This window comes from Schistocerca gregaria, chromosome 1, assembly GCF_023897955.1.
Source record: "Schistocerca gregaria isolate iqSchGreg1 chromosome 1, iqSchGreg1.2, whole genome shotgun sequence".
NCBI classification, from domain to species: Eukaryota; Metazoa; Arthropoda; class Insecta; order Orthoptera; family Acrididae; genus Schistocerca; species Schistocerca gregaria.
The window spans coordinates 540,375,850-540,400,518 of NC_064920.1; the positions used below are offsets into that span (position 1 = coordinate 540,375,850).

Sequence of the window (24,669 nt, forward strand, 5' to 3'; positions counted from 1 at the left end):
GTTCGTCGAGCACGTTGCATTGCTCTTAGTTATTTTCTGAGCTAAGAATATACTGAAGTAGGTAGCGTATTACGCCAGAATATAATTCCGTGCAGTAAGATTCTCTGGAGTTGGCCAAAATCGACATTTCTGACAGTATGAAAATTTTTTCATCTAAAAGTGGAGTGTAATATGCTTTATTTAATATGCCATTTATTTTGTTTATATATGTATGCCACTTGGAGCAATTCTGAAGCAATATGCCCCAAACTTTTGTTTCCAAGGAAGAGGTAATTTTGTTGCAGCTTGTCACATTGGTATTGCTTGCATCACCTTTGGAACATAAAAATTTATGACTGTTGTTTTTTGGCGTTTATCAACAGCTTATTCCCCTCAAAGTATCCATTTACTTGGGCTGTATTTTTATTTACAGCTGCTGGCAATTGACTTCGAATGTTTGCTGTAATAAGGATGGATGTACTCGTATAATCTGCAATAAATAAGTATTTGGTTGTGACTTAGTGTTCAAATCTAGGTCATTTATACACAGTAGGGATAGGACTGGCCCGATCTCTTAGAATTCTCGACATGAATAACATGTCCTAGTATCATTTATATACAGGAGGAAGAGGATTGGCCCAAAACCAACCCTTGAGGAACCCTTTTTATATTTTGTTTATTTTTTTATTTTAATTTTTTCGTATGAGATTAATTTATTTTCCTTTAGTCGATGTTTTATTTGTATCTTCTACTTGCTATGAGTCAAGACATGTATCATACGGTGGTTGTAGCGCGTTTCCATACCGCATTGTTCAGCACATCTGGGCTTGCTTACGGCGGTCGTTGGAACAAACGGCGCGTTTGCGAACGAGATGTGTGCATGTTAGTGGCGTTCCAGAAAGCAGGTCGCTCGGCGCTGGCGGGGCAGCGGGCGCCAACTGAGATAGCGCAGTCCCACGGCGCCCGTGTCGCGGCGCGGCGCGGCGCGGCGCGGCGTCGCTGGCGGCTCCTGCAGTGCCGCTGCCGGCGCCACCCAGAGCTGAGCTACGCGCGGCTTCCGCCGTAACGGCACGTGCGCTGTGAGTAGACTGCCCGCCACGCGCCAACCCCCACTCCCTGCACACACAACAAAGGCCGTGCACGCCTCGCTGTGTTTTCCGCATTGCGCCGCGCTTGTTACCACTGCGTGGTGGCCTCGCCAAAATTCTTTCGCACTCTGCAGCTTTTATTGTCTCACTAGGTTCTACTCTTACAGCACGCAAGAATATCACTCCTCCCGTGGTTTATTAAACGCGACTGTTGCGCATACGTAGTAACCACTCATTAACACCATTTGTTAGTGGTTTTTCCGTCTTGCGCTTACCGCAAATAATTTTAAATAAAGACTAGTTTTCACTAGAACCTTATCGATTGTATTTGTAGACTATCTTGTGTCATTTTTCTAGGAACTGGACATACCTGTTGGTATTTATACTTTAAAAACAGTATTTTCTTATAAAACTGGCATACAATTTACTCAAGATGTTTATGCCTCTTCTTCGTGGTTAGTGGATGTTACGGTCGAAGGAAAATTGGCTGCCCGTTTGCTTTTGGCAATTTCTCGCCTATTTTGATCGCCCTTTTACACACACTGTATTGGCGCTTTTTCCACTTATCTTTAGCAAACAAGAGACAAAACACCGTAAATGAATTGTACGCCGGTTTGAATCTATAAATACAAAAATCTGAGGACATGTTATGTATCCGTATTTCCAGATTGACCACAGAAAGACAGTTCACAAATAAAAACGAAACCGTCTCATGAAAAATTCTCTTTAATTATTTTCAGTAAGCTTAGAACAGAAAACCAGTAATAAATGATTATAAGAGCTGCTGTAGAAGGCAGCCAAGCAAGTAAACATACCATGCATTAAAGTCTTCAAATACAGGTGTTGAAGTTGTTAAAGATATTAAAAAACCGTCTTTGCGTCTGCTAAAAAGTTCGTATTTATTTGACAACATCCACTTCGTATCTGTTGCTTGAAACATTTTTTACTGTTTTCCGTATACTTCTCAAAGCGTCGTCTACTTGCACATTTTCCTGCGTCTGATACTCATTTTTTATCTTTTTTTTTTTTGTCTTGATTTCACATCGGTCTGCTGCGCTGAGCATATTATCTTCAAGACAAATTACATTCCTGGAAGACGTAAATAAACACTTGTAGTGAAGTATTGGACGTCAAGAAACATATAGTGTTGACAGTCAGCGTCAAAATATGTAAGTAACAACACCGCAGGTATGGTGGTAATAGAACATGAACATTCGTCATTGACAATAAACTATCTTACACGCTTCCAGATGTAAGTGGAAATTAGACCAAAATGCTATCCCTGAGGATGTTCTAAAGGGATAAAAACAAACACTTTTTCGTGACGGCAGTCGCTAATAGTCTTGATGAATCTAATGAGAGACGTTCTGGACTGTACAGATAAAATACCATTTTTCATTGGAGCACAACCAGTTTCGACCTTCTTGGCCATTATTAAGTGCGAAGATCATTACACACCACCAAGTGCATCGCCGAACGGTTTTAGGCGCTTCAGTCTGGAACCGCGCGACCGCTACGGTCGCAGGTTCGAATCCTGCCTCGGGCATGGATGTGTGTGCTGTCCTTAGGTTAGTTAGGTTTAAGTAGTTCTAAGTTCTAGGGGACTGATGACCTCAGATGTTAAGTCCCATAGTGCTCAGAGCCATTTGAACCATTTGAACCAAGTGCATCCACACCTAAATACAAATACAATAGAGACATTTAAAATCGTTAACCTATGTGCAAGTCCATGCTGTTTTGACACCTTGAGTTTGGTTATTTGACACTGACAATTGTTCTGGTAAGTGACGACATGTAAAGCATTTGGTGCTAGCTAATGTAATCGTCCTTTACTTTGCCATCAGTAATGACCAAAAAGGTGGAAATCCATTGTGCTCGAAGAAAATAGAGGTGTCTTGTGTACACAGCCTACTATGTCTTTCTATAATGCCTTTTGTTAAAAACGAAACATATGTGGTAAAATAAATATGCATATTTTATTACTGACAAAGACAGATTTCAAGTACTTTTAATAGATTTAGTATTTTATCCATCTTCATCAGCTGTAGTTGTTTATATCGAAATGATCAGCAACCGATTGCATAAAAGAAATTTTATTTCCTTAACCGGTTCCAGACACTTAATGCCCTTCTCCAGGTTGCTGATTATTTCGATGTATCTTTTAATAACTATAAAGCAACGAAAAACTTCTGCAGATATTAAAAGTCTTGTCGCTCAAGTGCGAAAGAATCCCACCACAATGTACACGCCAAAATGGATAGAGGAAATATTTCTTCTCTAGGCTAACGAGAAGCCTAGAGTCAGCTACTCTTGTTTACCTACAGACCAGAACTCGCAATAGATACAAATGTTTGCTGCGTAGGCAATATGGTAACATTTACGAACACACACCACCTCTGATAGTGTTTCCACAATGAAAACAGAACATGATATTGTGAACATAGCACTACGGTACCAGCAACAAAAATCGAGCGGACAACAGTATACATATGTCACTTAAACTTTTAACTTTTGTGTTCAGTACTGACGTGAGTGCTTCACTGACTTCATATGAAAACAACAGCAACAACATAACTATGAAAAATAAGTCCAAACAGATTGGGTTGTCCAACAGAGATGAAATCGAAGATGGCAATTTTCAGTTATCATGTTCTGCAGATATTAGCACATGGCATGTTCAATAAAGCATGTACAAAGAGTTCAAACAATTTAAACTGGGAGGGTAAGAATTCGGCAGTGATGGTTTCTTATGCGAAATTTCCCAAGAAAAGTCGGGAATTTTTCACATTAAAACATCGGAAAGTATACTTTGAAGCTTGCAGACAGACTACTTTTCCAGACAACCAAATCTCGATCTCCATACATCCATCTGGTCAATTTCAGGAAAATATGTATTGTGTGCGTCATAGATGTCTGGAAGATCCTTTCGCCATTGTCCGTATAGATTTGTTGTGGAAACAGGGATGTATATCTGATCTGAAAAATTGTTACGTTTTGCAATACGTTTGTTGAGAAAATCTCATTTCGTAGTCTGCAAACAGTTCAGTGTCATGGTGGTTCACAGAATTTCATTGACAATTACATGGCTTACTACAGCTCTGAAAAATCGTTTCCGCGACAAAGATTTCATATTGCTCTACGTTAAGAGACAGACATAGAAAAAATTTGGCTGTTTTCCTTCATGAAATATTAACAACTGTCTCAAAGCGTGACGATACTGAAGACTTATTTCATCATCATTAGTCGGATTAGTCACTGCTGAATATCGTGTCGGTATTTCTTCATTCATTTCTTAAGTAACTGAACCTTCGACTAGACATCTAATATTCAATTACTCATATGAAGTCTTTATTGTGGAAATCAGATTTCATCAAGTTCTTTGCGTAATTGGAAGTGAACTATCAAATTTTGCATTTATATACCTCATTTTTCAGCATGGTCCTCATGAAAAAAGAGGGGAAAGGAGACGATGTATTTAGTTCGTAAAGAGGAACCAAATAAATATACACACAGAGACGAGAGAATGAATGTATGCAAACGGCACAGCCGTCTACATAGCCGTCCTGCGTCTACCTAGCCAGAAATGTGAATAATTCCATACCTCACATCGTAACATAAGCTAATGGCGCTGCATCTGGTGTATTTGCTGTAGTTAATATATTCACATTCTTCACATAAGTCTTATATAAGATTCCAGCGACAGCCATACTATTGCGGTAAAGGATACGCAACGGATGTAATGAATGGTTAGTTACAGGGGAATTCCTTGTGGCAGATTCGTAGACAATTATCAAAAGCATACAGTATCAAGATGGCGGTAGCGAACCTCCTGTAAACTATCAAGATTGTGGACTGTACATCATATGCTGGGTCTTCAGATTCGCAAATTTATTACGTCATCGCTTCCTTCTTTACGCCTGCCTATAGTCATGCTCTTTTGATGGAAAAAAATGACTAAATTCAGAGAGATTGTTTACCAGACTCATATAAATACAAAACAAATTAATGTGTCCTATTAGAAATTATAAACGGAATTGTTTGGGTAAAACAACACGATACGAATTATATAAATGTGAAGCTAGTTTCTGCAACAAACGCGTCCGTCATAGAATTAAATGCTCGGAAATAAATTTTGTAAATAGAAATTTTGTGATGATGTGCGATCCAAAAATAGAAACAATGAAAGTGCATATCTACATGAGAGCTACGTTTCATTATTTATAATGGCAAAGTGAAATTGGAACTATATAGTGTCTTCCTCTTCCGATTCTTAACGGAGAGGAGAGACGCTAACAGGATTGATTTTGTTTGAATGTAAGCTTTCGTGGCCAGAACACGGAGCTGCATGCTACAGTAATGTGACGGCATCAAGATACACAATGGGAGCCGACATTTCATTTGCAACTGTAACGTAATGTTGTTTTCAATTGTATATTTTGACGCGGTCACATTACCTTGGGCATTTTACAGGACTTCCTTATCTAATCTCGTTTTGTGTTTGTGCTGTTAGTCTGCACTTGGGAACCGTCATGGCAGTAGCAAAACCTTCGCTCTTAGTTCGTGCTTGCTGCAGTCTGGACAAATACGTAAAATTGTTTTGCATGTGAAAGTACAGTCATCACTGTGAGCTCCTCTTCTCTGTAAGTCAGATCGCATGAAATGAGCTGGTGAATGCTGACGTTCTTAGACACAGATCATATTAACACTAATTAGTTTGTGTGTAGACCAGACAACATAATGAAATGTTTTTTTCGTTGTCATCAGTACATCTATTAATGTAGAATTATTTACAAGACTTGCATATAAGGAATTATGGGCTTTGTAGTTTACGTAGACGTTTTCAGAATTAACGGTCTAGCCGGCCGGTGTGCCCGAGCGGTTCTAGGCGCTACAGTCTGGAACCGCGCGACCGCTACGGTAGCAGATTCGCATCCTGCCTCGGGCATGGATGTGTGTGATGTCCTTAGATTAGTTAGGTTTAAGCAGTTCTAAGTCTAGGGGATTGATGACCTCAGATGTTAAGTCCCATAGTGCTCAGAGCCATTTGAAACATTTGAATTAACCGTTTAAGTGACACTGGTAAATATACGCGGTCCAGTCACATCAATGTGATCACAGCCGATGTTCGACCTCTCACAGACGGCAGGTTGGAGCTTTAGCAGTGGAGGATATACACGATCAGCCAGAACATTATGAGCACCCGTCTAATATGCAGTACATCCACCTTTAGCACGGATAATAGTAGTGACTCGTCGCGGCATGGAAACAACGAGGCCTTGGTAGGTCGCTGGAGGGAGTTGGCACCACATCTGCATCACAAGTCACGTAGTTCCAGGGACGGGAGCGATAAGCTCTGACCCCACGTTCAATAACATCCAAGATGTGTTCGGTCGGGCTCAGATCTCGCGAGTTTGGGGGCCAGCACATCAACTGAAACTCGCCTCTGGCCGGAGTGGCCGAGCGGTTCTAGGCGCTTCAGTCTGGAATCCTGCCTCGGGCATGGATGTGTGTGATGTCCTTAGGTTAGTTAGGTTTAAGTAGTTCTAAGTTCTAGGGGACTTATGACCTCATCTGTTAAGTCCCATAGTGGTCAGAGCCGTTTGAACCATTTTTGAAACTCGCCATTGTGTTCCTCGAACCACTCCATCACACTCCTGACCTTGTGACATGGCGCATTACCTTGTTGAAAAATGCCGCTGCCATTGGGAGTATGCTATGGTCCTTGGTCGTCATGGGGCCTCACACGAGCTCCACTGGACCCATGGGCGCCCACGTGAATGTTACCTAGAGGATAATGGAGGCATCACCAACTTGTGTCCGCCCCACAGTACAGGTGTCAAGGAGCTGTTGCCTTGGGATACGAAGGATTCAGGCTCTCTGATAGGCATGATGGAGAAGGTATTGGGATTCATCAGACCATGCAATGCTCTGCCACTACGCCAACGTCCAGTGCCGATGATCACGTGTCCATTGCAGTCGTAGTTGCAGATGTCGTGGTGTTAACATTGGCACATGCGTGGGTCATCGGCAGCAGAGGCCCATCGTTAGGAGCGTTCGGTGCACTGTGTGTTCAGACACACTTGCACTCTGCCGAGCATTACACTCTGATGTCAGTTCGGCCACAGTTCGCCGCCTGTCCTGTTCTACCAGACTGCTAGTCTACGATGTCCGACATCTGTAATGTGAGGTGGCCCCCAATCCCACGATGTCTAGACATTGTTTCACCCCTTTGGTTCGCCATGTTTTGAAGACACTCACCAGAGCACTCATCGAACATCCGACAAATGTAGCCCGCATCTCGTGGTCGTGCGGTAGCGTTCTCGCTTCCCACGCCCGGGTTCCCGGGTTCGATTCCCGGCGGGGTCAGGGATTTTCTCTGCCTCGTGATGGCTGGGTGTTGTGTGATGTCCTTAGGTTAGTTAGGTTTAAGTAGTTCAAAGTTCTAGGGGACTGATGACCTAAGATGTTAAGTCCCATAGTGCTCAGAGCCATTTGAACCATTTGAACCGACAAATGTAATTTCTGAAACGCTCGTTTCGAGCCTCTGGGCCATCACAAATCTGCCCTCCGTCCGATAGATCGTACTTCTTCCCCATTCTACAAACGGACAGCACGCTAATTGATACAACACGCACCGCCCGTATGTCTCACTAGCTGTTATTTCTCGCCAGATGATGCTGCTACCGCATGGACGGGTTTGTAGCGATGGTAGATCAATGGTCATAACGTTCTGGCCGATTAGTGTATAAAGCACGTCGGGGGCACGCGGAAGACAGTGCAGTGGTTCGCGTATTGCGGAAATGGAGCGATTTATATTGTGTCCAAAAGGGCACAATTACTGTCTTTCGGGCCAAGTGTGGAAGCAATTCCGAAGCTGCTGTTAGTAAACTGTTCGCTTGGTGCAATGGTTAAAATATACCGTGCATGGCAAAATGGCGCTATCCAAAACCAGCGTCAAGGCAACTATGGTGCACCACAGGCCACAGGTGACGGGGGTGAACGACGGCTGCAGAGATGCGAATGGGAGAATAGACGTGCAGCTGTTGAGCAACTGACTGGCCATGTGGGCTACCAACAGCTTCTCTTCAATGGCCGATCAGAGAAGATTGCTGCGTATGGGCAGGTGCCTGGTTCATACACTCATGCTGACTGCTGTTCTTCGGCGACGAACGCAGGGCTTAGCATCTGGACTTCCGCTGAGCAGGGACAGGCGGCCTTTCCGGATGAATCGTGTTTTATGCTCCAATTGATAGATGGCCATTGGCATGTACGGTATCTAACATCTGAAAACAAACTTCTTGTAACAACCGTGTATGATGTCGTGGTTTCCTGACCTTCATTGCTTACATATTCCGCCCTCACAATCATATTCTGCACATAAAGACGCTTCATTCGAACCCAATCTCGATAAGATAAAGTCAATGTTGTATGAATTTATGTAAACAATATGCAAATAACAAGTAAGCGCACCGTGGTTGAAATACTTGCGGCCGGCGTACACACACACACACACACACACACACACACACACACGCACACATTCAAGACACGACGGTCGCAGGGGCTTGCTTTTAGTTCAGGAGATGCAAACCGCACGCCAGGGGGCCGGTCCCTTCAGAGGGCGACCCAGCCTATCGAATCTTTGTCGGCCGGTGACCGCCCATAGAGTAGACAGCATTGACCCGAGTCAAAAGGGGGAACGACCCGATGTTCGGCTTAAAAGCAAATTCCGCTACATTGTATGGTAGCGCCCAGCCTACGCATTCTTTACACATAGCAAGCAGTTTCACAGGGAGACAGCAAACGCCAAACGCTGATACTACAGGTTTCTGGATTGGTCACCTTAAACGAAAGGTCATTCTCCCGTTTTAGAAGAGCAATGCTGATTGGCAGATGATATTTCTGACGCCTTGAGCTCAAGGAGTAATGGAAGCGACCGAAAGATGTACCCCTTCACGTCTGGCGTGGAGAGGGACTGTTCAGTTGTCGCTCTTGAAGCGAGAACACGTAACGAGGGCATGCGCGCTCGTACGTGTGCTCAAAGAGCGAGGAACAAGTCTCTCCTCAGTACTTCACTTGGAGAGCACCTCTGTCGAGAGCGAATCGAAGTGCGACTCTATATTGAGTCCTTGTGATGAAGCATGTGTTGGCCGACATATTTATTGTGCAGTGTGAACGGACAGAGTTATAGTTAAACGCCTGCGAGCGAATTTTTGAGTGGCATCGCGATGGACTGGTTATCTGACCGGTGTACCACGCCAATAGTTAGACTAGGGGCGAATAGGAGTCCTTGATTTCATCAAGGTGTAGGGAGAGTTTGGTTGGCGAAGGTCAATCCAGATGAACGAGAGTTATCTTATTTGTCAGCAGCGAGCGGTGCAGCCAGCAATCATTGCAGCTTACGATATTGAGCGCTACAGCTATTGCGAGCACCATATTTCCGCCACAACAGTACACTTCACTGCATTTCACACGCGACAGCCTCGACCGTACCTAGCAACATTCTAATGGATAATTATTCAAATTGAATAGGCGCGGCTCTCACCCATTCTGCCAAGTCAATAACAATCTTAAACTTTGTATAGAAGTTTCATTAGTGAATCCTATCCTTGAGAGGTAACATCACATTCCGAAAAGAACCAGGATATAACTTGCTCAATTCATAGCTAAAAGTGCCATTGTTATTTCTCAGAATTTTTGCAAAATAAATGACAATTTTCGTTAGTTTCATGTTTTTCTTACACTAACTAACACCACTCCAGTATTCAAGTATCCCATTAGTTACGTAAGAAATTTTGTGAATTTTCCTTACAGCGGACGACTCCAGAAGATATTTATTGCTGAAAGTTTTATAGGCATTTCTCTTTAGAACTTTAGAAGCGTCTGTCTGACTTCTGTAGTAGTGTGGGGGTGGAAACTGCATCTTGCAGGAGCCACAGGGTAAAGGGTACATCTCAGATCAATCCGCCGCTCACAACCGTCAGAAGGGTGCAAGGCCAGAGGAAGGAGAGTTATGGTCTGGCGAATGTTTTCATGGCAGTCCCTAGCTGATCTCGTCATTCGTGTAGGTCAGTGCATCAAAACAAGTATGAATGTACTCTTGGGGACCATGTCCACCCCTCCGTGCAGTTCGTTTGTCCTCGGCATGATGGCATCTACCAGCAGGAATACACAACATGTTACACAACTCACAGTGTATGTGCGTGGTTCGAACAGCGTGGTTGGCCATTAGGTTCCCCGGATTTAAACCCAGTCGGGAATCTCCTCAACCGATGGCATGGTTTCCCAACCGAGAAACCCAGTGTAGCTCTGCACGGCACTGGAGTCGGCAAGGCTCTACATCCCTGTCGATACCTTCCAGAACCTCATCTGACCATCATCCTGCACGTCTTTAAGCGGCCCGCACCACAAAAGGTAGTTATTCACTATTTTGCAGGTGGTCACTTTAATGTGATTGGACAGTGAATTCAATACTGGAACTTATATGTATAACTTTTTTTTTCTCCTGATTCATTGACATAAATATGTAGCAGCCCATATTTCGAAATAAATAATCAAATGAGCAGTTGTATTAATTACTGTTCCCAAAAAGCACTTGCTGTAAAAAAATATTGTCGCTGAAAGAGTTCACTGCACAATAATTTACTGAACTGTCATCTTTTGCAGTAGGCTTATGACATTTAAACATCACCAAGAAAGCGGTTGGAGTTAACCCTTTCACATTTCTTCACCAACAAGTACAATAATCCCGAGAATGAGATTTTCACTCTGCAGCGGAGTGTGCGCTGATATGAAACTTCCTGGCAGATTAAAAGTGTGTGCCCGACCGAGACTCGAACTCGGGACCTTTGCCTTTCGCGAGCAAGGGCTCTACCAACTGAGCTACCGAAGCACGACTCACGCCCGGTACAAACAGCTTTACTTCTTCCAGTATCTCGTCTCAAGTACAATAATGCCAGCAATGAAGAACTACAGTCCTTAAACCGCTATTTTGAAGACATGGTTTAACGATGGGCTGCTAAGAACAAGTGTGCTCCATTTCATTTATGCTTGGAGTTAGATACAAATTACATTTTGTGCATTATCAGGGAGGGTGGGTGGCAAGAAGGGAGGGATAAGGTCTTCAGTGTTACTGAATTAACATCATGCTATCATTAATAAGAAGTTACTCAGTGTTTTTGTTTTCTGAAGAACGCATTGTAAGCAGAAAACGACAGCTTGAGAGTCTGATTTCTTACAGTACAGTGACAGTGTGAGAGAGAAACAGCACTGAGCTGAAATCTCATAAAATGCTTGGTTGGAAGCGGGCAGTGCATCGCCAATGATTCAGTGTTATGAAACTGATCAGTATGCCTATCGGGCGCACATTGGCGCAGCTGATGATCAAGATATCCGTTCTGGGGAGGGGGGGAGGGAGCGGCTAGTGGTGGGGGAGGGGCTCAGTGTGTCACCTTTAACGAACTACACACTAAACAAATAACAGTATATTATTATTATTGATGTTGTTGTATTAAAACTTTTTATATAATTTTTTTAGGACATCGCTTCAGCATTTATTTATTTATTTATTCGTCCTTTGAGTATTCAGTTCAGCAGCATTGGACGTGCTACATGCAAAACAGGAATAATAAATTCGTATCCAGAAAACAACAGAGTAGGATAGGATTAGACGGGGATAGGGCAGGAAGTCAGTTATGGCCTAATCAATGGAACCGTCACAGCGTTCACCGTAGCAACTTGGGGGAACTATGCAAAACCCAAATGGTTCAAATGGCTCTGAGCACTGTGGGACTGAACACCTGAGGTCATAAGTCCCTTAGAACTACTTAAACCTAACTAACCTAAGGACCTCACACACATCCGTGCCCGAGGCAGGATTCGAACCTGCGACCGTAGCGGTCGCGCGGTTCCACACTGAAGCGCCTAGACCCGCTCGGCCACGAAACCCAAACCAGAATACCAGGACGAGGCACAAACCCTGCTTCTCCTGAATGCGAGTGCAGTGTATTCACTGGCTTAGCCGCATCGCCCAGTACATGATTAGCAAAGAGAACCTCATATACCTAGTCTACAAAGAGATTACAGTATAAAAAATGATATAACTAGAACATGATACTTCGTCGTACTACGCTTTTGAAAAAATAAAAGCACACGAACACATAACGCTGGTGAAACTATTGACGTACGATCGCCTGCCGACACTATATCCATCACAACTAATCTTGCGCAAGATCCATTCTCTGAGGAAGTGTTCTACACTGCGTCTGGAACAGAGAAAATAGAAAACCAACAGTGGAAACGTTCTTTTGCAAACACAAACGCAGCATAAGTGGTACAACAGTAACAGTAAAAACTATTCAACAATTAACGGGGGCCTGACATTCCTATTAGTTAACAAATTCTCTTACATTGTAGAAACATTTCTCGAGAAAAAATGATTTTAAGTCTACTCTTAAAGCCGTTTCCTTCTCCAATATCTGTATGTTTCAAATAACTTCCGGGAATTCAGCGAGGTAACACTTTCAGCGACAGCCGATATTTCGGAGGCAGAACACCCCGTCATTTTCAAGGCAAACTGAAACGGACAGGCGACGTACATGCAAATTTAAAACCTCGGTTCTCGGACTGATGCAGGAAAGATAACACACACACTGAACACTAGTGCCACCAAAGATGACCAAAGTCAGAGTTACCGATAGTGAGACTACGAACTCGCAGGTGAGGTAGCATTGACTCTGTCCCTCTGTTTTGTGACAAGGGAGAGAGCCAGATTCCAAGCAGAGATTAAACAAAAACCTGCATCCCTGTTGCCGGCCGCGGTGGTCTAGCGGTTCTAGGCGCTGAGTCCGGAACCGCGCCACTGCTACGGTCGCAGGTTCGAATCCTGCCTCGGGCGTGGATGTGTGTGATGTCCTTAGGTTAGTTAGGTTTAAGTAGTTTTAAGTTCTAGGGGACTTATGACCACAGCAGTTGAGTCCCATAGTGCTCAGAGCCATTTTTTTTTTTTGCATCCCTGTTAACGAGGTTGCTCGCTAATTAAATCTCAACTGCCTCCTTAATAACACTGTCCCAATAGCTGGACGTGCAATCCAATATCTCGGTGTTATTATGTATCATGGGGTGACCAGTATCCAAGCAATGTTCGGCAATAGCACATCTACTTGGCTGATGTAATCGTGTGTGCCGTTTATGCTCAGTACATCGGTTCTCCACGGTCCTGATAGTTTGACCAATATATGCCATGCCGCAGCTACAAGGAATGCGATATACACCCGCTTTACTCGCAGACCAAGATCATCCTCAACAGAACTCTAAACCACTCTAATTTTAGATGGAGGTCAGAAAACACATTTCACATCGCACTTCCATAAAATACGATCGACCTTGTTGGAAGTGTTTCCTACGTAAGGCAAAAAGGCAGTAGACTTAGAACATCTGAATTCGATCCATCCGAACATCGCTTTACGATGGAGGTGGAAGAGATGGTTGCCTTCCCTTTCTTGACGTGTTGGTTAGGAGGAAGGGTGATGGATCATTGGGACAAGCAGTCTACAGGAAAGGTACTCACACCGCCTTGTATTTACAGGCTAATATTTGTCACCATCCGGCTCAGCGTGAAGAAGTACTTCGTACCTTCTTGTTACACAGAGCACATGTCGTTTCTGACGCTGAGACTTTGCCAGCTGAGCTGTCCCATCTTGAAGCTACATTTCGTCAAAATGGTTATAGTGATAGACAGATTGAACGTGCGTTGTGCCATCGACCAAATGTACATCGGTGGTTGATGATAATTCTGAGTCGACACCAAAGTCCACTGCCCTTTGCGTTACGTAAGAAACACTTCCAACAAGATCGGTCGTTTTTTACGGAAATACAATGTGAAATGTGTTTTCCGACTTCCATCTAAAATTAGAGCGCTTTTGAGTTCTGTTGAGGATTATCTTGGTCTGCTTAAGGCGGGTGTATATCGCATTCCTTGTAGCTGCGGCATGTAAGACATTGGTCAAACTATCAGGACCGTGGAGGACCGATGTCCTGAGCATAAACGGCACACACGATTGCAGCAGCAAAGTAGATCTGCTGTTGCCGAACATTGCTTTGATACTGGTCACCCCATGTTATATAATATCACCGAGATATTGGCATGCACGTCCAGCTATTGGGACAGTGTTATTAAGGAGGCAGTTGAGATTTAATTAGCGAGCAACCTCGTTAACAGGGATGGAGGATTTTGTTTAAACTCTGTTTGCAATCCGGCTCTCTCCCTTGTAAAAAAAAACAGAGGGACAGAGTCAATGCTACCTCACCTGCGAGTGTGTTATCTTTCCTGCATCAGTCCGAGAACCGAGGTTTTAAATTTGTTTGTACGTCACCTGTCCGTTGCAGTTTGCCTTGAAAATGGCGGGGTGTTCTCCCGCCGAAATATCGGCGGTCGCTGAAAGTGTTAACTGGATGAATACGCCAGGAGAAACTCAGGTCTCATCTGTATGTTTGTTCCCAGCACATTATAAAAAGTGACAGCAAAGGTACTCGCATCTCGATGAGTATGCGTTGTTTTACTTTTTCTACTTACACTCCTGGAAAAAAGAACACATTGACACCGGTGTGTCAGACCCACCATACTTGCTCCGGACACTGCGAGAGGGATGGACAAGCAATGATCACATGCACGGCACAGCGGACACACCAGGAACCGCGGTGTTGGCCGTCGAATGGCGCTAGCTGCGCAGCATTTGTGCACCGCCGCCGTCAGTGTCAGCCAGTTTGCCGTGGCATACGGAGCTCCATCGCAGTCTTTAACACTGGTAGCATGCCGCGACAGCGTGGACGTGAACCGTATGTGCAGTTGACGGACTTTGAGCGAGGGCGTATAGTGGGCATGCGGGAGGCCGGGTGGACGAACCGCCGAATTGCTCAACACGTGGGGCGTGAGGTCTCCACAGTACATCGATGTTGTCGCCAGTGGTCGGCGGAAGGTGCACGTGCCCGTCGACCTGGGACCGGACCGCAGGACGCACGGATGCACGCCAAGACCGTAGGATCCTACTCAGTGCCGTAAGGGACCGCACCGCCACTTCCCAGCAAATTAGGGACATTGTTGCTCCTGGGGTATCGGCGAGGACCATTCGCAACCGTCTGCATGAAGCTGGGCTACGGTCCCGCACACCGTTAGGCCGTCTTCCGCTCACGCCCCAACATCGTGCAGCCCGCCTCCAGTGGTGTCGCGACAGGCGTGAATGGAGGGACGAATGGAGACGTGTCGTCTTCAGCGATGAGAGTCGCTTCTGCCTTGGTGCCAATGATGGTCGTATGCGTGTTTGGCGCCGTGCAGGTGAGCGCCACAATCAGGACTGCATACGACCGAGGCACACAGGGCTAACACCCGGCATCATGGTGTGGGGAGCGATCTCCTACACTGGCCGTACACCTCTGGTGATCGTCGAGGGGACACTGAATATTGCACAGTACATCCAAACCGTCATCGAACCCATCGTTCTACCATTCCTAGACCGGCAAGGGAACTTGCTGTTCCAACAGGACAATGCACGTCCGCGTGTATCCCGTGCCACCCAACGTGCTCTAGAAGGTGTAAGTCAACTACCCTGGCCAGCAAGATCTCCGGATCTGTCCCCCATTGAGCATGTTTGGGACTGGATGAAGCGTCGTCTCACGCGGTCTGCACGTCCAGCACGAACGCTGGTCCAACTGAGGCGCCAGGTGGAAATGGCATGGCAAGCCGTTCCACAGGACTACATCCAGCATCTCCACGATCGTCTCCATGGGAGAATAGCAACCTGCATTGCTGCGAAAGGTGGATATACACTGTACTAGTGCCGACATTGTGCATGCTCTGTTGCCTGTGTCTATGTGCCTGTGGTTCTGTCAGTGTGATCATGTGATGTATCTGACCCCAGGAATGTGTCAATAAAGTTTCCCCTTCCTGGGACAATGAATTCACGGTGTTCTTATTTCAATTTCCAGGAGTGTATATACAGGGGGACCCATAGATGCTAGTGTTATAACTATGGTATTCACAGTCGGCTTGCAGGTCACTGAGGTTAGTTATCGTCATCAGCACGCATTTCAATAAGCGGACACAACTTATTAAGTCGAGGGTTGCAGTGAACCTAGCACTGCTATGGGACAACATTCGAATATCCCTGTTTGTAATGTAAAATTTTCACGTAATCTTAAAGTACTCTTCAATGGCTAGTCCGCCCCCGTTAGCTGAGTGGTCAGCGCGGCGGAATGCCACGCTAAGGGGCCCGGGTTCGATTCACGGCTGGGGCAGGAGATTTTCCCCGCTCAGGGACTGGGTGTTGTGTTGTCCTTATAATCATTTCATCGCCATCTCCAACGCGCAAGCCGCCCAATGTGTCGTCGAATGCAGTAAGTACTTGCCCTCGGCAGCCGAACTTCCCCGACTGGGGGACTCCCGGTCCACAATGCCGTACGCCAGTTTCCATTTTTCTTCAATGGCTTTCTATCACGATCAATTAACACACAATTTCGTCCAGGTCGTGACTTGGCGGTGGATACCGCGTTTCCTGAAGGCCTGTGTGGTACAAATCTTCGATACGATGCCTCTTGAAACACTTAACACATCGGCTCCGTTGGATATGAAAGAACCCACCGTACGAACAATAACGATCTGCCCACGTTCTAATTGACTTACCTCCGATATACGGCACTCGTAAGTATGCAGACCACTGTTCTGACCACGTCTAATGCTTGAAAACTATTGAGAAAATTCCCTGGGTGCCGATCGTGGACAAATACTATAGTGCAACCTGCAGGCTCGGCCAGCTTCTGCATTTATGTTCAAGCATTTGATTCTATATTTTTGTCCAACACCTGTATTTCTCTGACGTTTATTATTATTTGGGTGAAGGCACTCATCGCTGAGAGCCGGCGAGCATACTGGAATTGTGCTCACCGCGCTCTGCGTTGTGTTGTGCGCCGCTGAGTACAGAGCTCTGTCGACGGAGGAACGTTTCCCGGCAGTACGGCGAAATTCAAATTCTTGCGCCGGACGTGAGTGGGGCGGTTCTCTGGACGCACAGGATAAGCCTTACAGGAAACGCACCGTGATTTTAACACGTTGCGGACGGATCCCGAGTTTACTCGTGTTTCACACGCCATCCGTAACGGACTCATCTCCAGATAACTTGAGATCTCTACGCGCTGTCTTTAGGAGCCGTATGCTAAACTACTTCGTCTACTGAGGCATTTACACCAGTGGTCAATGTATCAAACTTGATTGCCTTCATGTACGTTTTGTTGTTTGGTATTTTGATTGTGTTTTTATGTTTCAAGCAGTGGCTGTTTTCGACTTGTAGCTCCTTCTGTTTTTAGAGGTGAACCTTTTCTGAAAATGGAAGAAAATTCACGAATATGAAATACTTTCGGAGATTTTTGACAATGATTATTCAGATGTTCTTAATGAGAATCCCGATGAATGTTTTTGTAGTCCTGAGGACGATTTCCCTATCAGACATTACACTTGTAAAGAAGAGTAAAATGGCAGGATTTTCAAGTGATTCCGACAGTAATGATGAAGGCGATTCTGTTCCTGTGAATGATTCGTTTCGTCATAATGTTAAATTGCGTATGCTTGGCCAGTGTTCCTCTTCTCGGATTACGATTATAGAGAATACAGTCTGTGACTGTAGGTATGTTTTCTCGACGTTATGGTAAAAAGTAGATCGTTCTACGTTAAATCTGGTTTGCTTTGCGTTCTAAGTGGGGTCATTACACAAAGAAATCTAGAAATGATGCTGACTCATAAAATTTCTATAGTTTGGAAGCGTTATTTTACAACACAATTTGTTAATTGGTACTTTCTTCAGGTCTGTTGATCCATAATGAGTTACTTCCGTAGATTGTAATCGAATTAGGTGACATTGGTTAGATCACTGAACTCATATTCGAGAGGACGTCGGTTCATATACCCGTCCGGCTATACAGATAGAATGATTTACGAATATCGCATTTGACAAATGCAAGGGATGATTCATTTGAAAAGGGCAGTGATTGCCTTCCGTTCCCTTCTTGAGCAACCCGCGCTTGTGCTCTGTCACTGCTTACCTCATCGTCGACGGGAGTTAAATCCTAACCTTCCTTCCTTCCTTTTTCTCCCTTCCTAGACTGTAGCTGCGTGCTATTGTGGGTCCAAAGCAACTCACAGAAATAGTAAATCTACACTTACGATTAATTAATAAGAGTGAGCCTTCATAGAATTAAAAGTGTAAATAGTTGCAAAAACTATTTGACGTTTTGGCAACAACTAATCCTGAACATATAGGAAGCGTCTGACGGATACAGGGATTAGTGACCACAAGGCTGTTGTGGCGAAACTAAATACCAAACATCCAAAGCGCACCAAAAATAAACGCAAAGTACATCGATTTAAAAATGTAGATAAACATTCGCCTCACGCCTTTCTAAGAGACGGTCGCCATTCCTTCCAATCAGATTATGTAAGCGTGGGCCAGATGTGGTTTTAATTAAAACAAATAGTGTCGAATGCAACTGAAAGACATATACCAAATAAATTAATAAGCAATGGTACTGATTACCCATGGTACATAAAACGGTTCCGAACACTGTTGCAGAAACATAAAAAAAAGCATGCCAAATTAAAAATAGGGAAAATTTCCCGAGATTGTCGTAGTATTACAGAAGATTGAAATTTTGCGCGAATTTCAATGCAAAATGCTTTTAATAGTTTCCACAAGGACTCTGTCTCCAAATCTCGCAGAATACCCAAAGAGATTCTGTTCATTTGTAAAGTACACCAGCAGCAAGACACAATCAGTACCTTCACTGCGCGATAAAAATTGTGATGCCACTAATAACATTGGCATTAAAGCAGAGTTAATAAACACGCTCTTCCGAAATCCCTTCACCAAAAAACAGGAAGAAAATATTTTAGAATTCGAATCAAGAACACCTTCCAACATGAATAACTTTGAAGTAGCTTAAATCACTTAATAAAGACAAGGCTTCTGGTCCAGATTGTAAACCAGCTACATTCCTTTCAGAGTATGCTGATACAACAGCTCCATACTTCGCAATCATATACAACCGGTCGCTCGTCGAAAGATCCATACCTAAAGATTGGGAAGTTGCACAAGGCATAACTATGCTCAGAGGAAGGAAATAGGAGTAATCCATTCAATTACATACCCATGTCCCTAATGTCAATTTCCAGTAAGATTTTGGACTATTTACTGTATTCGAAGAAAGCGATTGAGAAATAGTCAGCTCGGATTCAGACAATATCGTTCTTGTGAAACATATCTAACTCTGTATTCTCACGAAGTAGTGAGTGCTGTCGACTGGGGAGGACAAAATGATTCCATATTTTTAGATTTACATACGGCTTTTGACACCGTTCCTCACAAGTGGCTTTTAATCAAATTGCTTGCCTACGGAGTATCGTCTTAGTTTGGTGACTGGATTCGTGGTTTCCCGTCATAAAGGTTACAATTCGTCGTAAGTGACGAAAACTCACGTCGGTAACACAGAATTAATATCTGGCGTCCGTCAAGGAAGTGCTATGGACCCTCTACTGTTCCTGATCTACATAAACGACGCAGGAGACAATGGTGATCAGCCTTCTTAGATTGTTTGCAGATGATGGATTCGTTTACCGTCCTGTAAAGTCATCAGATGATCAAAACGAATTGTGAAACATTTAGAAAAGGTATCTGTGTAGTGCGTAAACTCAAAGTTGACTCTACATAATGAAAAATGTGAAGTCAGCCACGTGAATACTAAAAGGAATCCGCTAAATTTTGTTTACACGATATTTCACACAAATATAAAGGTTATAAATTCAACTAAACACTTAGGGATTAAAATTACGAATACCTTAAATTGGAAAGATCGTGTAGATAATGTAGTGGGGAAAGCAAACCAAAGACTGCGATTTATTGCCAAATCACTTAGAAAATGCAGTAGGTCTACTACACAGACTGATTACACTTGTTCTGGAGTGTTGCTGTGTGTCTTGGGATCCGCATCAAATGGTATTGACGGAGAACATCGAAAAAGTTCAGAGAAGGACAGCTAGTTTTGTGTTATGGCGGAAAAGGAGAGTGCCATGGACATGGTACGTGAATTGGTGTATCAAATCATTAAAACAAAAGCCTTTCTAGTGTAATTTCAATCACCAACTTTCTCCTCCGATTGCGTAAATATTCTGTTGGCGCCAGCCTACATAGGGAGAAATGATCGTCGTGTAAAATAAGAAAAATCAGACCTCGCACTGAGAAATTTAGGTGCTCGTTTTTCACGCACGTCATCGAGCTTGAAGGTGGTTCGATGAACCCGCTGCCAGACACTTAGCTGTGAATTGCACAGTAATTATGTAGATATAGAGGTAGATAACGGAAGTGTGCCATTTTACACTGCTGTTAAATACCATTTATCACTTCTGCATGTCTGTCTGTGTTACGGTTAATTCATGCCGTAGTTAATAAAACTTGGTCGAGTGCAACGACAACGAGTAGAAGTTCGACAAGAAGTGCTTTATCTTTTTTTTTGTCATTCGGCGCGTTTTCATTAGAGGAAGTTAGAAAGTAGAGAACAGTGAAGAGCTTGTCCGAAATTTTTGCGAGTTGCGCGAATCTCTCTGATAATGCCTGCGAGTTTGTTAATTCCTACGGCAAGAGTACGAGCGGTTGGCGTGTGTGAGCGGAGGTGGGGGGAGGCGGCAGAGGTAGTTCTCATCAGAAACATCGGATCTGTATTCGAAATTTGACTGTTACAAGTACTGGTTGCGATATGTTGATCATCACTGGTCAAGTACTCCATATTGGGAATAAATGGTTCAAATGGCTCTGAGCACAATGGGACTTAACTTCTGAGGTCATCAGTCCCATAGAACTGAGAACTACTGAAAACTAACTAACCTAAGGAGATCATACACATCCTCGCCCGAGGCAGGATTCGAACCTGCGACCGAAACGGTCGCTTGGTTCCAGACTGTAGCGACTAGAACCGCGGGGAATAAATACTCTGGTGTCCAAAATTAAAGCAAGAAACGGAAATTTCGCAAGACTGTGATTATTTCGCCACGAAACAGTATAAAAGGTGATAGTAAAGTAGAAACAATGTAAAGAATACAGAACATAATCAGCTGCAACATGCATAATGGTAGAAAAAAGTGTTCATTTTTTTTTGTGCAACTTAACGGATTTGCACACACAGTCTGACAATTGGTTAATGTGCTCAGTATGGGGTGTGACTACTACTGGCACCAATAAAGGCCAGACAGCGACAGGGTATCCCATGAATGATGTCATCAGTCTCATGTTGAGGCAATAACGCCCAGTCTTCCTGCAGAGCTGCTCATAAGTCTTGGATAGTGATTGGTGGATGCTGACAAGATGCAAGCCGTCTCACTAGTGCATCCCAGACATGCTCTGTGGGATTCAAATCGGCAGAGCGAGCAGACCACGCCATGCGTGCAATATCTTCCGTTTCCAATAAAAAAAAAGTCAGCCACTCGTGCTCTATGAGGTCGACCATATCGTCCATCAATACGAAGTCCGGGTCCATAGCACTTCGCAACAACCGCGAATGAGATCCCAAAATCTCCTCACGGTACCTAGCAGCAGTTGAATCTTCCTGATTCACCTGTACATTTTCATGAAGAAGTGTTCGAGTGGTCAACAAAATCCCTGCCCACACCATTAGGGATCCTCCTCGACATTGGTCTCTTTCCACAATGTTTGGGTCCCGAAATCGTGTTCCACGTATCCTCCAGTTGCGAATCCGTCGAGAACCACTCTCCAGGCCAAACCGGGAATCTGTGAAAAGAACATTGGCCCACTGTTCAACCATCCAGATCGCATGTTGACGGCTCCACTCTAGATGTTCCGTTCTGTATAGAACAGCAAGTCTCCAACACTAAAGACCACTGTGCGTAATCCTTCTGTACACCGCTCGCCTCGATACAACACGTCTAGGATGTTTCACGTCCAGGAGATGCTGCGAGGTCAAATGCCAGGTGCAGTGCGGCAATAAGGCGGTACTGTCGTGTTCTTACGGCCAAATAACGGCCCACTCTTTCTGACGTCACACGTGGTTGTCCCCGTCCTGGTCTCCGGTCTCTACAAACTGTCACCTCATCCCAGAAACAACAGAACGATTCACATTAAGCTATCTGGCCACATTAGTTTTCGACTGTCCTGCTTCCATTCTTCCTATGACGCTCCACAGCTGAGTGTCTATAGGCGTCTTCTCTGTGGTATACCGCACCGTCTGTGACTGTGTACACGGCGATAGTGGATGTGGGACTACGCTGCAGACACTACCCCGCTTGATACGTGCCCTGTCATTGCTGGCTTGGTTGTCCGTGCAGAAGACACTCGTAACGACGTCTGTTCGCAGTTTGTATGATGATATCGTGAATTAGACACAGGACGGGGAAATAGCAGGTTGTTGCTTTAATTTTGGACTGCAGATTATATGGCTTCGAATGGAACCTTTTTCGATTTTTTTCTCAACACTTTGTTGTTTAAAGCTTCACTATAGTGTCCATGATTTCCTGTGTCACCGCATGATAGCTGATTCAACAGAGTTTCTTCGGTTGCTTTCCTATTACTTGTACACTGATACACACTGTGGTGACAAAAGTTATCGGATAACCCCTAACATCGTATCGGACATTGTTTTGATGGGCGTAGAGCAGCAACTCGATGTGGCATGGACTCAACAAGTTGTTGAAGTCCCCAGCAGAAATATTGAGACATGCTGCCTCTATAGCCGTCCATAACTGCGAAACGTTTGCCGGTGCACGATTTTGTGCACGAACTGACCTCTAGATTATGTCCCTAATGTTCTTCAAACCGGTTGCGAACAATTGTAGTCCCGTGACATGGTGCATTTCGTACATGAAAGATCCGTCGTTGTTTGGAACATGAAGTCCATGAATTAATGGCTGCAAATGGCGTGCAAGTAGCCGAACATAACCATTTCCACCAGGGGATTCAGTCCATTACATGTAAACACAGTCCACCCCGTTAAGTATCAAAAAAATAAAAAAAATAAAAAAACAAATGTGTGAAATCTTGTGGGACTTAATTGCTAAGGTCATCAGTCCCTAAGCTTACACACTACTTAACCTAAATTATCCTAAGGACAAACATACACACACTCATGCCCGAGGGAGGACTCGAACCTCCGCCGGGATCAGCCGCACAGTCCATGACTGCAGCGCCTGAGACCGCTCGGCTAATCCCGCGCGGCATTATGTAGCCACCACTAGCTTGCACAGTGTCTTGTTGACGACTTGGGTCCATTGCTTCGTGAGATCTGCGCCACACTCTAACCCTACCATCAGCTCTTACCAACAGAAATCGGGACTCACCCGACAGGTCACGGTTTTCCAGTTGTCTAGGGTCCAGTAGATGTGGTCACGACCCCGCTGCTGGCGACGTCGCGCTGTTAGCAAAGGCACTCGACTCGGTAATCTGCTGCCACAGCCCATTAACGCCAAATTCACCGCACTGTAGTAATCGATACGTTTGTCTTACGTCCCGCAGTGATTTCAGCAGTTCTTTCACGCAGTTCTACTTGTTTGTCAGCTGCCCTTCGACGTTAAGTGAAGGCCGTCGGCCACTGAGTTGTCCGTGGTGAGAGGTAACGCCGAAATGGAATGCCCTATGCATCTAGCTCCAACTACCATTCCTCGTTCAGAGTCTATCAGTTCCCGCCATGTGGCCACAATCAAGTCGGAAATCTTTTCACATGAATGAAGTTCAATTGACAGCTCCGGCAATTCACTGCTCTTTTATACCTTGTGTACGCGATACTACCGCCAACTGTATATGTGGATATCTCATGTCTTTTGCCCCTCAGTGTAACTGCAGCATTAGAAAAGAGGCCCACTGTTATAGACATTGTACTTTTAAGTACAACAAAGAAAATGAAAATTCTGAAGTTCATTTAAATTGTAATATCTTCTTGCGTCATCTAGATACATGCCACCAAACGCCTCACGTCATATGTGTCTTTGCGTAGAAGAGATTTCTATCGCAACGTATGAGGCCCGGCAGAGCCCTCGTCACTTACCGGCCCAACCCATATACTTTACCCACTCTAAAAAAAATTTTCCAGCTCAGGTATCAATATTGCTTTCACTGCATCAATTTTTCCACTTCTGCATACTTCCATAATTCGATCAAATTTCTGTCTGTCGTCAGTTACTCCAGAAGACTCCTCGCTTGACCGAGGGTCAATCCCGCAATCAATCAACCAACCAACCAATCGACCGACCGACCATAGTGTCTTTCCAGAATTGATTTTCGCTCTGCTGCGGAGCGTGCGCTGATTTGAAGCACAATTTTTATGTGACAGTAATTTTCGTAGCGTTTTTTTCTTCGCAACGCGGGACTACGAGGTGAATGGTAAGTAAAATGACAAATTTCATCGCCCGTCTTACTACAGCGGCTTTTATTGGCTAACATACATGTCGGAGCACAACTTCGCCTTGAAGGTTTCATAAGATTACTCGGGCACCGTCAGTGCGATGTCAACACGATATAAATGAATGTGTGTAGATGTCATGTCACTTTCTTCCATATGATAT

At 44.4% G+C, this 24,669-nt stretch overlaps 1 protein-coding gene across 1 annotated transcript in view; it reads left to right on the forward strand.

The window, feature by feature from the left end:
* Nucleotides 1-997: 997 nt before the first annotated feature.
* LOC126355684 (organic cation transporter protein-like) overlaps nucleotides 998-24,669 on the forward strand; it is a 580,417-nt gene continuing 556,745 nt past the window's right edge. The window contains exon 1 of the mRNA XM_050006069.1: nucleotides 998-1,058. The gene's annotated coding sequence lies outside the window, so the exon portion shown is untranslated. The remainder of the gene's footprint in view (nucleotides 1,059-24,669) is intronic.